The sequence below is a fragment of the Lolium perenne genome, chromosome 7, assembly GCF_019359855.2.
Source record: "Lolium perenne isolate Kyuss_39 chromosome 7, Kyuss_2.0, whole genome shotgun sequence".
NCBI lineage: Eukaryota > Viridiplantae > Streptophyta > Magnoliopsida > Poales > Poaceae > Lolium > Lolium perenne.
This window is the reverse complement of record NC_067250.2, coordinates 203,217,107-203,234,095: the sequence shown is the minus strand read 5'-3', so window position 1 is coordinate 203,234,095 and position 16,989 is coordinate 203,217,107.

The following is a 16,989-nucleotide window of genomic DNA, read 5'->3' as shown; positions in this document are numbered from 1 at the left end:
GAGAGAAACATAACAATGATAATAAAGAGACGTGTCGCCTATTTTCCTATGTTAATTTACTTTTCTGCATATATTATTGATTCGCGTCTACGTCTAGTTCAACTGTGCTCTCGTTAATGAGTACTGCCAAACATTAATTGGTGGTAAGTGGGAAAGTTTTTCACAAGAACGGAGGGAGTGTACTCCCTCCATATCGGTTTACTGGGCTTAAAGCAAAATTAGGAAAATACCATGAAATTGGGCTAGATTTTCTAATTAATAGGATATTTAATTTCTTGAATTTCTTGGAAACCAGCAATCACCGCTCTCCCCTTAGAGCAAGTACAATAAATCCTAGTCAGCTGGCTATAAACATTAAAATAGTATATTATTGTTTAGTTGGAGGAGAGAGATGAGGAGAGAGAAGGAGAGTGGGCTCTTATGCAAGAGCCAGCTCTAGCACGTGCTCCTAGACACTTTGTGAGAGTGAAAGGTGGGCCATAGATTGATAAAGTACTACATTTTTATAACTCACTATTGTATATGTTGGCTCTAAGTTGGCTATAGATGATATGGCAGTTGACTTATAGCCAGCAGCTGGCTACACTATTGGAATTGCTCTTAAATGTTTAAGCGTGGTGGAAACCGATTCATGCATGCAAACCGAGTTAATAGCTTCTGCATGTCGTGTGAATAGCTTTTGCATGCGGAATGGATTAGCTGGCTCCGGGCCTCTCCCCGATCTTTCGACTTCACACTTAGAGCAACTCCAATAGTGTAGCCGGTTGTTAGCTATAAGCAAAATACCATGTCATCTATAGTCAACTTGTAGCCAACAAGTACAATAGTTGGATATTGAAGTGCACTACTTTTTCAATGGATGACCCACCTTTCATTGACACAACTTGCCTAGGAGCACGTGCTAGAGCTAGCTCTTGCATAAGAACCCACTTACATTCTCTCTCATTGAAAGAGCAAGATCTATATACCGTGTGTTTGTGTGTTTGATTACAACACTTGAATGAATTTAACCGTGCCCAAAGATTGTCTTTGATAGATTTGCAAGTGCACGGTGCCCTCGCTGAACACGTCATGATCGTGATATGGTGGATCCAAGCCGATCCACCTAGGTTGATGCCCGATCTTTCACAGCGAGAACACGGGGTAGTAATTCCTCCCAACAACGCGATGAACGCAGCCTGGAGAAGAGGGAATGAATCCAGCAAGCAACAGATCGATGAACGATACGCCTCAAACCTTGAGCTAGATAATCCTTGATGAACACAAGAACCTTCGCAGCGGATAATATAGATAAACGGCAGCGCCGTACCCCCGGAGGGATGATACACGTGAACACACGCAACTAGGTATAACCTAAACTTGAGACTAAACTTCAACTACTCTAAACCCTAGCCTCCCCACCTCCTTATATGAGGGGGAGGTGGCCGGCCAGCCCTTGCTGGGCTGGGGCGCCTGATAACCCACAAGTATAGGGGATCGCAACAGTCTTCGAGGGAAGTAAAACCCAAATTTATTGATTTGACACAAGGGGAGGTAAAGAATACTTATAAGCCTTAACAACTGAGTTGTCAATTCAGCTGCACCTGGAAAAGCACTAGTAACAGGGGTGATGTGAAAGCAGCAGTAATATGAGAGCAATAGTAACAGTAGCACAGCAGCAGTAATAGTAACACAGAGGCAATGGCACAAGAAAATAGTTGATACTACTTCCAATGACATATAGAACAAGTATATGATGATGAGAGATGGACCTGGGTTCCCAGCGATCTACACTAGTGGTAACTCTCCAATAACAAGTGACAAGTGTTGGGTGAACAAATTACAGTTGGGCAATTGATAGGATTGAAAGCATTAAGACAGAACATCAAGATTATTAATTATGTAGGCATGTTTTCCATATATAGTCATACGTGCTCGCAATGAGAAACTTGTACAACATCTTTTGTCCTACCAGCCGGTGGCAGCCGGGCCTCAAGGGAATCTACTGGCTATTAAGGTACTCCTTTTAATAGAGCACCAGAGCAAAGCATTAACACTTGGTGAAAACATGTGATCCTCATACCTACGCCTTCCCCTCCAGTTGTCCCAATTTCTGTCACTTTGGGGCCTTTGGTTCCGGACATAGACATGTGCATACAACTTGTAGATACAATCTAAGCAACAAGTATAGAGCTTAAATCTAAGATCATGCCACTCGGGCCCTAGTGACAAGCATTAAGCATAACAAGATTGCAGCAACAATAACTTCACAAACTTTATAGATGGACTAATCATAATGTATCATCCATCGGATCCCAACAAACACAACACCGATTACATCAGATGAATCTCAATCATGTAAGGCAGCTCATGAGATCATTGTATTGAAGTACATGGGATAGAGAGTACCAACTAGCTACTGCTAGAACCCGTAGTCCATGGGGGAACTACTCACGGAGCATGATGGAGGCGGTGGCGTTGATGGAGATGGCTTCCGGGGGCACTTCCCCGTCCCGGCAGGGTGCCGGAACAGAGACTTCTGTCCCCCGAATTGGAGTTTCGCGATGGCGGCGGCGCCCCTGGAGTCTTTCTGGAGTTTCGTCAATTCGTATCGCATTTTTAGGTCGAAAGGGCTTATATGGGCGAAGAGGCGGTGCAGGAGGGGCACCAGGGCGCCCTCCCCATAGGCCGGCGCGGCCAGGGGCCTGCCCGCGTGGCCCTATGGTGTGGGGGCCCCAGGCCTCCCCTCCAACTCCCCTTCGGTGTCCTGGTCCGTCTCGGTGAATTATGATGTTTGGTCTTTGTTTCGTCAAATTCCGAGAATATTGCCCGAACAGCCTTTCTGGAACCAAAAACAGCAGAAAACAGGAACTGGCACTTCGGCATCTTGTTAATAGGTTAGTTCCGGAAAACGCATAAAAACATTATAAAGTGTGAGCAAAACATGTAGGTATTGTCATAAAACAAGCATGGAACATCAGAAATTATAGATACGTTGAAGGCGTATCAGCATCCCCAAGCTTAGTTCCTACTCGTCCTCGAGTAGGTAAACGATAAAAAGAATAATTTCTGTAGTGACATGCTACTTACATAACCTTGATCATACTATTATAAAGCGTATAAGATGAATGCAGTGACTCAAGGGAATGATCTATAGTTGCTAACAAATAGATAATATATAGCAAAACTTTTCATGAATAGTACTTTCAAGACAAGCATAAAAAGTCTTGCATAAGAGTTAACTCATAAAGCAATAAATTCAAAGTAAAGGCATCGAAGCAACACAAAGGAAGATTTAAGTTTCAGCGGTTGCTTTCAACTTTCAACATACATATCTCATGGATAATTGTCAACACAAAGTAATATGATGAATGCAAATAAGCAAGTATGTAAGAATCAATGCACAGTTGACACAAGTGTTTGCTTCTAAGATGGAAGGAAGTAGGTAAACTGACTCAACATAAAGTAAAAGAAAGGCCCTTCGCAGAGGGAAGCAGGGATTAAATCATGTGCTAGAGCATTTTAAGTTTTGAAATCATACAGAGAGCATTAAAGTAAAGTTTTGAGAGGTGTTTGTTGTTGTCAACGAATGGTAGTGGGCACTCTAACCCCCTTGCCAAACAGACTTTCGAAGAGCGGCTCCCATGAACATTATCTCTCACATGTACTTTAGTTTAATTTATTTTTATTTTTGGGTGACACTCCTTCCAACCTTGCTTTCACAAACCATGGCTAACCGAATCCTCGGGTGCCTGCCAACAATCTCATACCATGGAGGAGTGTCTATTTGCAAAATTAAGTTGCTTACTGACGAATCAGAGCAAAACATGTGAAGAGAATTATTAATGAAAGTTGATTAATTGGGGCTGGGAACCCCGTTGCGAGCTCTTTTTGCAAAATTATTGGATAAGCGGATGAAGCCACTAGTCCATTGGTGAAAGCTGCCCAACAAGATTGAAAGATAAAACACCACATACTTCCTCGTGAGCTATAAAACATTGACACAAATCGAGAAGCATTTTGAATTGTTTAAAGGTAGCACATGAAGTATTTACTTGGAATGGCAGGAAATACCACATAGTAGGTAGGTATGATGGACACAAATGGCATAGGTTTTGGCTCAAGGTTTTGGATGCATGATGCGCGTGGTTGACGTATTGTCTTTCCGTTCGACACGCGTCCGTTGGGAACCCCAAGAGGAAGGTGTGATGCGCACAGTGGCAAGTTTCCCTCAGTAAGAAACCAAGGTTTATCGAACCAGTAGGAGTCAAGAAGCACGTGAAGGTTGATGGCGGCGAGATGTAGTGCGGCGCAACACCAGGGATTCCGGCGCCAACGTGGAACCTGCACAACACAAACCAAGTACTTTGCCCCAACGAAACAGCGAGGTTGTCAATCTCACCGGCTTGCTGTAACAAAGGATTAGATGTATAGTGTGGAAGATGATTGTTTGCAGAAAACAGTAGAACAATTGCAAAGAGATTGTATTTCAGTATAGAGAATTGGACCGGGGTCCACAGTTCACTAGAGGTGTCTCTCCCATAAGATAAATAGCATGTTGGGTGAACAAATTACAGTTGGGCAATTGACAAATAGAGAGGGCATGACCATGCACATACATATTATGATGAGTATTGTGAGATTTAATTGGGCATTACGACAAAGTACATAGACCGCTATCCAGCATGCATCTATGCCTAAAAAGTCCACCTTCAGGTTATCATCCGAACCCCTTCCAGTATTAAGTTGAAAACAACAGACAATTGCATTAAGTATTGCGCGTAATATAATCAATAACTACATCCTCGGACATAGCATCAATGTTTTATCCCTAGTGGCAACAGCACATCCATAACCTTAGAGGTTTCTGTCACTCCCTGCATTCACGGATACATGAACCAACTATCGAGCATAAATACCCCCTCTTGGAGTTAAGAGTAAAAACTTGGCCAGAGCCTCTACTAATAACGGAGAGCATGCAAGATCATAAACAACACATAGATATAAATTGATAATCAACATAACATAGTATTCTCTATTCATCGGATCCCAACAAACACAACATATAGCATTACAGATAGATGATCTTGATCATGTTCGGCAGCTCACAAGACCCGACAATTAAGCACAATGAGGAGAAGACAACCATCTAGCTACTGCTATGGACCCATAGTCCAGGGGTGAACTACTCACTCATCACTCCGGAGGCGACCATGGCGGTGTAGAGTCCTCCGGGAGATGAATCCCCTCTCCGGCAGGGTGCCGGAGGCGATCTCCTGAATCCCCCGAGATGGGATTGGCGGCGGCGGCGTCTCTGGAAGGTTTTCCGTATCGTGGCTCTCGGTACTGGGGGTTTCGCGACGAAGGCTATTTGTAGGCGGAAGGGCAGGTCAGGGGGCGTCGCGAGGGGCCCAGGAGACAGGCCGGCGCGGCTAGGGCTTGGGCCGCGCCGCCCTACCTCCTGGCCACCTCGTGGCCCCACTTCGTTGACTCTTCGGTCTTCTGGAAGCTTCGTGTGAAAATAGGCCCCTGGGCGTTGATTTCGTCCAATTCCGAGAATATTTCCTTACTAGGATTTCGAAACCAAAAACAGCAGAAAACAAAGAATCGCTCTTCGGCATCTTGTTAATAGGTTAGTTCCAGAAAATGCATAAATATGACATAAAGTATGCATAAAACATGTAGATATCATCAATAATGTGGCATGGAACATAAGAAATTATCGATACGTCGGAGACGTATCAGCATCCCCAAGCTTAGTTTCTGCTCGTCCCGAGCAGGTAAACGATAAAAAAGATAATTTCTGGAGTGACATGACATCATAACCTTGATCATACTATTGTAAGGCATATGTAATGAATGCAGCGATCAAAACAATGTAAATGACATGAGTAAACAAATGAATCATATAGCAAAGACTTTTCATGAATAGTACTTCAAGACAAGCATCAATAAGTCTTGCATAAGAGTTAACTCATAAAGCAATAATTCAAAGTAAAGGTATTGAAGCAACACAAAGGAAGATGAAGTTTCAGCGGTTGCTTTCAACTTATAACATGTATATCTCATGGATATTGTCAACATAGAGTAATATAACAAGTGCAATATGCAAGTATGTAGGAATCAATGCACAGTTCACACAAGTGTTTGCTTCTTGAGGTGGAGAGAGATAGGTGAACTGACTCAACAATAAAAGTAAAAGAAAGGTCCTTCAAAGAGGAAAGCATCGATTGTTATATTTGTGCTAGAGCTTTGATTTTGAAAACAAGAAACAATTTTGTCAACGGTAGTAATAAAGCATATGTGTTATGTAAACTATATCTTACAAGTTGCAAGCCTCATGCATAGTATACTAATAGTGCCCGCACCTTGTCCTAATTAGCTTGGATTACCGGGATTATCGCAATGCACATGTTTTAACCAAGTGTCACAAAGGGGTACCTCTATGCCGCCTGTACAAAGGTCTAAGGAGAAAGCTCGCATTGGATTTCTCGCTATTGATTATTCTCAACTTAGACATCCATACCGGGACAACATAGACAACAGATAATGGACTCCTCTTTAATGCATAAGCATTCAACAATTATTAATTTTCTCATATGAGATTGAGGATATTTGTCCAAAACTGAAACTTCCACCATGGATCATGGCTTTAGTTAGCGGCCCAATGTTCTTCTCTAACATTATGCATGCTCTATCCATTAAATGAGTGGTAAATCTCCCTTACTTCAGACAAGACGGAGATGCATAGAAACTCACATGATATTCAATAAAGAGTAGTTGATGGCGTCCCCAGGAACATGGTTATCGCACAACAAGCAACTTAATAAGAGATAAAGTGCATAAGTACATATTCAATACCACAATAGTTTTTAGGCTATTTGTCCCGTGAGCTATATATTGTAAAGGTGAAGAATGGAAATTTAAAGGTAGCACTCAAGCAATTTACTTTGGAATGGCGGAGAAATACCATGTAGTAGGTAGGTATGGTAGACACAAATGGCATAGTGGTTGGCTCAAGTATTTGGATACATGAGAAGTATTCCCTCTCGATACAAGGTTTAGGCTAGCAAGGCTATTTGAAACAAACACAAGGATGAAGCGGTGCAGCAAAACTCACATAAAAGACATATTGTAAACATTATAAGACTCTACACTGTCTTCCTTGTTGTTCAAACTCAATACTAGAAATTATCTAGACCTTAGAGAGACCAAATATGCAAACCAAATTTTAGCATGCTCTATGTATTTCTTCATTAATGGGTGCAAAGTATATGATGCAAGAGCTTAAACATGAGCACAACAATTGCCAAGTATCACATTATCCAAGACATTATAGCAAATTACTACATGTATCATTTTCCAATTCCAACCATACAACAATTTAACGAAGAAGATTCAATCTTCGCCATGAATATTATGAGTAAAGCCTAAGGACATACTTGTCCATATGCAACAGCGGAGCGTGTCTCTCTCCCACACAAAGAATGCTAGGATCCATTTTATTCAAACAAAATAAAAACAAAAACAAACCGACGCTCCAAGCAAAGCACATAAGATGTGACGGAATAAAAATATAGTTTCAGGGGAGGAACCTGATAATGTTGTCGATGAAGAAGGGGATGCCTTGGGCATCCCCAAGCTTAGACGCTTGAGTCTTCTTGATATATGCAGGGGTGAACCACCGGGGCATCCCCAAGCTTAGAGCTTTCACTCTCCTTGATCATGTTGTATCATCTCCCTCTCTTGATCCTTAAAAACTTCCTCCACACCAAACTCAAAACAACTCATTAGAGGGTTAGTGCACAATCAAAATATACATGTTCAGAGGTGACATAATCATTCTTAACACTTCTGGACATTGCACAAAGCTACTGAAAGTCAATGGAATCGAAAAATCCATCGAGCATATCAAAACAGGCAATGCGAAATAAAAGGCAGAATCTGTCAAAACATAACAGTTCGTAAAGACGAATTTTATTGAGGCACCAGACTTGCTCAAATGAAAATTCTCAAATTGAATGAAAGTATCTGAGGATCACTCACGTAAATTGGCATAATTTTCTGAGTTACCTACAGAGAATTTTGCCCAGATTCGTGACAGCAAAGAAATCTGTTTCTGTGCAGTAATCCAAATCTAGTATGAACCTTACTATCAAAGACTTTACTTGGCACAACAAAACACTAAACTAAGATAAGGAGAGGTTGCTACAGTAGTAAACAACTTCCAAGACACAAATATAAAACAAAATACTGTATTAAAAACATGGGTTGTCTCCCATAAGCGCTTTTCTTTAACGCCTTTCAGCTAGGCGCAGAAAGTGTATATCAAGTATTATCAAGAGACGAAGTGTCAACATCATAATTTGTTCTAATAATAGAATCATAAGGTAACTTCATTCTCTTTCTAGGGAAGTGTTCCATACCTTTCTTGAGAGGAAATTGATATTTAATATTACCTTCCTTCATATCAATGATAGCACCAACAGTTCGAAGAAAAGGTCTTCCCAATATGATGGGACAAGATGCATTGCATTCAATATCCAAGACAACAAAATCAACGGGGACAAGGTTATTGTTAACGGTAATGCGAACATTATCAACTTTCCCCAAAGGTTTCTTTGTAGAATGATCAGCAAGATTAACATCCAAATAACAATTTTTCAATGGTGGCAAGTTAAGCATATTATAAATTTTCTTAGGCATAACGGAAATACTTGCACCAAGATCACATAAAGCATTACAATCAAAGTCATTGACCTTCATTTTAATGATGGGCTCCCAACCATCTTCGAGCTTCCTAGGAATAGAAGTTTCGCGTTCTAATTTCTCTTCTCTAGCTTTTATGAGAGAATTTGTAATATGTTTCGTGAAAGCCAAATTTATAGCACTAGCATTAGGACTCTTAGCAAGTTTTTGTAAGAACTTTATAACTTCAGAGATGTGGCAATCATCAAAATTCAAACCATTATAATCTAAAGCAATGGGATCATCATCCCCAATGTTGGAAAAAATTTCAAAGTAGCTTTATCACGTGCAGCTTTAAATAGCTTTTAGCAGCTTTCAGTGCTTTTTCGCGCTTTGCATTAGAAGTGGAAACATTGCTAACACCTATTTTTTTATTATTAATAGTAGGAGGTGCAGCAACATGTGGAGCATTAGCATTGCTAGTGGTGGTAATAGTCCAAACTTTAGCTATATTATCTTCTTTTTCATTTTCTTCTCTTTCCCACCTAGCACGCAATTCGGCCATCAATCTTATATTCTCATTAATTCTAACTTGGATGGAATTTGCTGTAGTAACAATTTTATTATTAAGATTTTCATTAGGCATAACTTTCGATTTCAAAAGATCAACATCAGCAGCAAGACTATCGACTTTAGAAACATGCATATCAATTTTCCCATGCTTTTCTTCAACAGATTTGTTAAAAGCAGTTTGTGTACTAATAAATTCTTTAAGCATGGCTTCAAGTCCAGGGGGTGAATTCCTATTATTGTTGTAAGAATTCCCATAAGAATTACCATAGCCGTTGCCATTATTATAAGGATATGGCCTATAGTTGTTACTAGAATTGTTCCGGTAAGCATTGTTGTTGAAATTATTATTTTTAATGAAGTTTACATCAACATGTTCTTCTTGTACAACCAGTGAAGCTAACGGAACATTATTAGGATCAATATTAGTCCTATCATTCACAAGCATAGACATAATAGCATCAATCTTATCACTCAAGGAAGAGGTTTCTTCGACAGAATTTACCTTCTTACCTTGTGGAGCTCTTTCCATGTGCCATTCAGAGTAATTAATCATCATATTATCAAGAAGCTTTGTTGCTTCACCAAGAGTGATGGACATAAAGGTACCTCCAGCAGCTGAATCCAATAGGTTCCGCGAAGAAAAATTCAGTCCTGCATAAAAGGTTTGGATGATCATCCAAGTAGTCAGTCCATGGGTTGGGCAATTTTTAACCAGAGATTTCATTCTTTCCCATGCTTGTGCAACATGCTCAGTATCCAATTGTTTAAAGTTCATTATGCTACTCCTCAAAGATATAATTTTAGCAGGGGGATAATATCTACCAATAAAAGCATCCTTGCATTTAGTCCATGAATCAATACTATTCTTAGGTAGAGATAGCAACCAATCTTTAGCTCTTCCTCTTAACGAGAAAGGGAACAATTTTAATTTTATAATGTCACCATCTACATCTTTATACTTTTGCATTTCACATAGTTCAACAAAATTATTGAGATGGGCAGCAGCATCATCAGAACTAACACCAGAAAATTGCTCTCGCATAACAAGATTCAGTAAAGCAGGTTTAATTTCAAAGAATTCTGCTGTAGTAGCAGGTGGAGCAATAGGTGTGCATAAGAAATCATTATTATTTGTGGTTGTGAAGTCACACAACTTAGTATTTTCAGGAGTACCCATTTTAGCAGTAGTAAATAAAGCAAACTAGATAAAGTAAATGCAAGTAACTAATTTTTTTGTGTTTTTGATATAGCAAACAAGATAGCAAATAAAGTAAAGCTAGCAACTAATTTTTTTGTATTTTGATTTAGTGCAGCAAACAAAGTAGTAAATAAAGTAAAGCAAGACAAAAACAAAGAAAAGAGATTGGGATGTGGAGACTCCCCTTGCAGCGTGTCTTGATCTCCCCGGCAACGGCGCCAGAAATTTGCTTGATGCGCGTGGTTGACGTATTGTCTTTCCGTTCGACACGCGTCCGTTGGGAACCCCAATAGGAAGCTGTGATGCGCACAGTGGCAAGTTTCCCTCAGTAAGAAACCAAGGTTTATCGAACCAGTAGGAGTCAAGAAGCACGTGAAGGTTGATGGCGGCGAGATGTAGTGCGGCGCAACACCAGGGATTCCGGCGCCAACGTGGAACCTGCACAATACAAACCAAGTACTTTGCCCCAACGAAACAGCGAGGTTGTCAATCTCACCGGCTTGCTGTAACAAAGGATTAGATGTATAGTGTGGAAGATGATTGTTTGCAGAAAACAGTAGAACAATTGCAGTAGATTGTATTTCAGTATAGAGAATTGGACCGGGGTCCACAGTTCACTAGAGGTGTCTCTCCCATAAGATAAATAGCATGTTGGGTGAACAAATTACAGTTGGGCAATTGACAAATAGAGAGGGCATGACCATGCACATACATATTATGATGAGTATTGTGAGATTTAATTGGGCATTACGACAAAGTACATAGACCGCTATCCAGCATGCATCTATGCCTAAAAAGTCCACCTTCAGGTTATCATCCGAACCCCTTCCAGTATTAAGTTGGAAACAACAGACAATTGCATTAACTATTGCGCGTAATGTAATCAATAACTACATCCTCGGACATAGCATCAATGTTTTATCCCTAGTGGCAACAGCACATCCATAACCTTAGAGGTTTCTGTCACTCCCCCAGATTCACGGAGACATGAACCCACTATCGAGCATAAATACCCCCTCTTGGAGTTAAGAGTAAAAACTTGGCCAGAGCCTCTACTAATAACGGAGAGCATGCAAGATCATAAACAACACATAGATATAAATTGATAATCAATATAACATAGTATTCTCTATTCATCGGATCCCAACAAACACAACATATAGCATTACAGATAGATGATCTTGATCATGTTCGGCAGCTCACAAGACCCGACAATTAAGCACAATGAGGAGAAGACAACCATCTAGCTACTGCTATGGACCCATAGTCCAGGGGTGAACTACTCACTCATCACTCCGGAGGCGACCATGGCGGTGTAGAGTCCTCCGGGAGATGAATCCCCTCTCCGGCAGGGTGCCGGAGGCGATCTCCTGAATCCCCCGAGATGGGATTGGCGGCGGCGGCGTCTCTGGAAGGTTTTCCGTATCGTGGCTCTCGGTACTGGGGGTTTCGCGACGAAGGCTATTTGTAGGCGGAAGGGCAGGTCAGGGGGCGTCGCGAGGGGCCCAGGAGACAGGCCGGCGCGGCCAGGGCTTGGGCCGCGCCGCCCTACCTCCTGGCCACCTCGTGGCCCCACTTCGTTGACTCTTCGGTCTTCTGGAAGCTTCGTGTGAAAATAGGCCCCTGGGCGTTGATTTCGTCCAATTCCGAGAATATTTCCTTACTAGGATTTCTGAAACCAAAAATAGCAGAAAACAGCAACTGGCTCTTCGGCATCTTGTTAATAGGTTAGTTCCAGAAAATGCATAAATATGACATAAAGTATGCATAAAACATGTAGATATGATCAATAATGTGGCATGAAACATAAGAAATTATCGATACGTCGGAGACGTATCAATGCACGAGAAGCATTCCCTCTCAGTACAAGGCTTAGGCTAGCAAGGTTATTTGAAGCAAACACAAGTATGAACCGGTACAGCAAAACTTACATAAAAACATATTGCAAGCATCATAATACTCTACAGTGTCTTCCTTGTTGCTCAAACACTTTTACCAGAAAATATCGAAACCTTAGAGAAACCAATCATGCAAACCAATTTCAACAAGCTCTACGGTAGTTCTCCACTAATAGGTTTAAACTACATGATGCAAGAACTTAATCATGATCTACTTGAGAGCTCAAAACAATTGCCAAGTATCAAATTATCCAAGTCAATATGAGGCATTTTTTGTTTCCAACCAAATAGCAATAAATGCAATAGCTTCCAACTTTTGTCATTGAACATTAAAAGTAGAACGAAGAACAAGTGTTCATATGAAAAAGCGGAGCGTGTCTCTCTCCCAAACAAGGATTGCTAGGATCCGAATTTATTCAAACATAAACAAAACAAAAATAAACACACAGACGCTCCAAGTAAAGCACATAAGATGTGACCGAATAAAAATATAGTTTCAATAGAAGAAACCTGATAAATTGTTGATGAAGAAGGGGATGCCTTGGGCATCCCCAAGCTTAGACGCTTGAGTCTCCTTGAAATATGCAGGGATGAACCACGGGGGCATCCCCAAGCTTAGACTTTTCACTCTTCTTGATCATATAGCATCCTCCTCTCTTGACCCTTGAAAACTTCCTTCACACCAAACTTCTCATAAACTTCATTAGAGGGGTTAGTACTCAAAAAACTTGAATCCACCTTGGTCCTGTAGTGACACATTGCAAGAACTCAATAAAACATTAGCTACAGCTCTTCACGTCTAGAAAGCCTCACTTAAAGTCCACAAGAGACAATGCAAAAAACAGAGACAGAATCTGCCAAAACAGAACATCCAGTAAAGAAGAATTTTTAAGAGGTACTTCCGTTGCTCAAATCAGAAAACTCAAAACTAATGAAAGTTGCGTACATATCTGAGGAACACGCACGTAAATTGGCAGATTTTTCTGAGTTACCTACAGAGAATCATACCCAGATTCGTGATAAATAAAAATCTGTTTCTGCGCAGAAATCCAAATCTAGTATCAACCTTCTATTAGAGACTTCACTTGGCACAACAATGCAATAAAATAAAGATAAGGAGAGGTTGCTACAGTAGTAACAACTTCCAAGACACAACAAAACAGTAGCAAAATAAACACATGGGTTATTGATGACCCACAAGTATAGGGGGTGTATCGTAGTATTTTCGATAAGTAAGAATGTCGATCCCAACGAGGAGCAGAAGGTGTTGACAAGCAGTTTCGATGAAGGATTCACTGTAAATGCTCACAGACAAGTATTCAGGGGGTTTTGATGTAACAGGTGAATAAAGTACGAGTAAGTAAAGTGCGAGAGTAACAATTGCAGCGAGTGGCCCAATCCTTTTTAGCACAAAGGACAAGCCGGTTTGTTTACTTATAATGACCAAACGTTCTCGAGGACACACGGGATTTTAGTCTAGTGCTTTCGCTACATACGGCTAAATAATCTTCATTGTTATGATAAGTGTTGTGTGGGTGAACCTATGCTAATGTACCGCCCTTCCTAGGACTAATACATACTTGTGATTATACCCCTTGCAAGCATCCGCAACTACAAGAAAGTAATTAAGAATAAATCTAACCACAGCCTTAAACTCGAGATCCCGCTATCCCTCTGCATCGATATACCAACGGGGGTTTAGGTTTCTGTCACTCCGGCAACCCCGCAATTGGCAAACGAGTACAAGATGCATTCCCCTAGGCCCATAAAGGTGAAGTGTCATGTAGTCGACGTTCACATGACACCACTAGAAGAATAACACCACAACTTAAATATCATAACATTGAATATTACTCAACCATAGTTCACTACTAACATTTATACTTCACCCATGTCCTCAAGAACTAAACGAACTACTCACGAGACATCATATGGAACATGATCAGAGGTGATATGATGATGAATAACAATCTGAACATAAACCTTGGTCCAATGGTTTCACTCAATAGCATCAATAACAAGTAGAAATCGATACCGGGAGAGTTTCCCCTATCAAACAATCAAGATCAAACCCGAATTGCTACGGCGGTGACGATGTCCAGCGGTGGAGACGGCGGTGATGATGGTGGAGATGATGATGATGGTGATGGAGATGATGTCCAGCTCGATGACGGTGACGATGGCGTCGATTTCCCCCTCCCGGAGGGAATTTCCCCGGCGGATCTCAGCCCGCCGGAGAGCTCTTTTCTCTCTGGTGTTCTCCGCCCCGCAGAGGCGGCTGTAACTCTTCGTGAGGTACCCTCTGTGGCTTAGGTCTTCGGGACGAAGGATTTCGCGAAGAAAAGGAGGCGAAAGGGGCTGTGGGGCCCCCACACCACAGGGTGGCGCGGCCAGGCCATGGGCCGCGCCGGCCTGTGGTTTGGCCCCACCTTGGGCCTTCTCAGCTCCCCCTTCTGGCTTCCTTCGTCATCTGGAAAAATAGGATTTTTGGTATAATTTCCTTCCACAGTTGATCTTCCGAAATATTACGTTCTGACGGTGCTTTTTTCAGCAGAATCCTGGCTCCGGTGCTTGATCCTCCAACAATGATGAAACATGCAATATAGATGAAATAACATAAGTATTATGTCCAAATATGAAATATATCAATGAATAACAGCAAATTATGATATAAAATAGTGATGCAAATTGGACGTATCAACTCCCCCCAAGCTTAGACTTCGCTTGTCCCCAAGCGAAACTGAACTCAGTAAACAGGACCACATGTTTATGGAGTGAAGAGTCGATAAATAAAATACGGACAAGAAGCATCATATTCATTCACACAAGACATTCTAGTAAACAACTTCCTCATATAACTCAACTTGAAACAAGTATAAGGTAATCACAAATAAAGGTGCATAAGAAATCATAGTTGGCGATGGCAAACTTCGTTCTTGGTCAGAGAACAATTAACAGGTTATATTTATCTATTGAGCAGCGCTCTCATGTTAAAGTTTATATGGCACAACTTGCATACTCAATCATAATAGTCTCCTCATAATCATTGATAACTTGCAAAGCTATATTCATTGAGATAAAACTTGTACTAAACAAGGAAGAATAAAAGACATGATGAAGCAAATCACAATATAATGGTTTGATCACAACAACTCAAATGCTTGCTTGAGATGGAGGGAAATAGGTTTACTGACTCAACATAAAGTAAAAGATAGGCCCTTCGCAGAGGGAAGCAGTGATTAAATCATGTGCTAGAGCTTTTTCAGTTTTGAAATCATATAGAGATAATAAAAGTAACATTTTGAGAGGTGTTTGTTGTTGTCAACGACTGGTAGCGGGTACTCTAACCCCCTTGCCAGACAACCTTCAAAGAGCGGCTCCCATTTTATTTTTATTTTGTGTGGCACTCCTTCCAACCTTTCTTTCACAAACCATGGCTAACCGAATCCTCGGGTGCCTGCCAACAATCTCATACCATGAAGGAGTGCCTTTTTATTTTGGTTTTATTATGATGATGACACTCCCCCCAACCTTTGCTTACACAAGCCATGGCTAACCGAATCCTTCGGGTGCCGTCCATCAATCACATACCATGGAGGAGTGTCTATTTAGTTTAATTAATTTGGGACTGGGAATCCCATTGCCAGCTCTTTTTGCAAAATTATTGGATAAGCGGATGAAGCCACTAGTCCATTGGTGAAAGTTGCCCAACAAGATTGAAAGATAAAACACCACATACTTCCTCATGAGCTATAAAACATTGACACAAATAAGAGATAATAAGTTTTGAATTGTTTAAAGGTAGCACACGAAGTATTTACTTGGGATGGCAGAAAATACCATGTAGTAGGTAGATATGGTGGACACAAATGACATAGGTTTGGGCTAAGGTTTGGATGCACGAGAAGTATTCCCTCTCAGTACAGGTCTTTGGCTAGCAAGGTTAATTAGCAAGCATAAGAGTCGAGGGAAACAAACAAATATACATGTGATATAAACAATCATGCATCTTCCTTGTAAGCACAAACAATTTTAACTTCAGAATAATAAGCTATGAGCTAACAAGAAGGAAAGACAATGAAACATCTACATGTATTTCTCTTTTCTACTTAAACCTCAAAGTATTGTTGCTATTGACCAATGCTAAGTTTGCCAAAACCAAATAGATTTACTCAATGCTCCCAAAGTGATACCAATACTAACAACAAGGTAAATCATATAATAGAGATTGCAAACTAAAATAAGATGTGCAATATGTAAATGATAAGACTTCTCATTAATATTCCATAACGATAACTCACACCAAGGGATACATAGACAACCAACTAAAGGAGAGATACTTCCAAACTGCAACCCATCTTATGTGATAACTTCCCTACTCATGATATGACACTACTTGACAGTAAAAAGTAAAAGGTAGTGATGATGTGATACCGCGGCACTCCCCCAAGCTTGGAACAAACCAAGGGGATGCCAATACCGATGATGAATTACTCCTTCGGCGATGGTGGTGATGAACTCCCGTCATCAAACTTCCAAGGAAGAGGCTCTCCATCAAGAAACGACATCTTGGTCTCGGGGATCCTGAAACTAGCAGCACGGCGTATGTATTTAAACCTGTTTTCATACTCACAGTTCTGATTCTGAACGTCG